Source organism: Chaetura pelagica, unplaced genomic scaffold (genome assembly GCF_000747805.2).
Source record: "Chaetura pelagica isolate M959 unplaced genomic scaffold, ChaPel_1.0 scaffold96, whole genome shotgun sequence".
Lineage (NCBI taxonomy): Eukaryota > Metazoa > Chordata > Aves > Apodiformes > Apodidae > Chaetura > Chaetura pelagica.
Genome location: NW_009953723.1, coordinates 1,027,965 through 1,028,745, shown reverse-complemented (window position 1 = coordinate 1,028,745; position 781 = coordinate 1,027,965).

Below are 781 nucleotides of genomic sequence, written 5' to 3'. Positions count from 1 at the left end.
AATGTGCTGTCTTGAGCACACAGCATTTTTCTCTGTTATCTTTGAGCTGAATGACTGAAACTTCCATGCTGAAGTGCTTTTACTTTCATCTTTGTCTTCAGCAGTTCACAAGGGAGTTTGAGTCAGTTGTCCTCAACATGGCAGATACCTCCCCAGAAACATCTGCACCAAAACTGCTCCCTCTGGGTGGGGTTCCAGTCTTTCTTTTAGGGTGATGCCTGTTTTCATGAGGACAGCCAGGATGATAACATGAGAGTCTATCTTGTTTCTCCCTGAGAAGTTGTGACAATTAATTACATTTTAGTTCAAAATAGGGGGCCTGTTATGGTCAGTGAAGTCTGATTCCCAACATTACATACATCATTGACTCTCCACCAGTGATTTTACCAGGTGCTTCAACTGAGAAAGAAATAAAATTGGTGCAGAGACCTTTTTTCTGGCCTCTTCATAAGGTGTGAGACAGACAGAAGCATTCCCACTTACAACTCTTTCCTCCTGTTTATTTTTCACATTAAACCCCAGGTTTTCTCCTGTTCTTGCCCTTGCTCACTTGCCCTTTTTCTCAAAAGGATTCTGGTCCCATGGTTGTAGCTAAAGGAGGATGAGATTGGGAGGCTCTGACAGATACAGATGCATCCGTCTTTTTGAAAAATTAAGTGGTGTGCAGGTGTCCTAAAGGCTAGGTAAAGGGTAGGGAGCTACTGCAGCATCTTCAATGCTAAACTGCTTCATGGACTCAAGACTGGTATCAATTTTTGCTGTCAAGCAGTGTGTCTTTTCT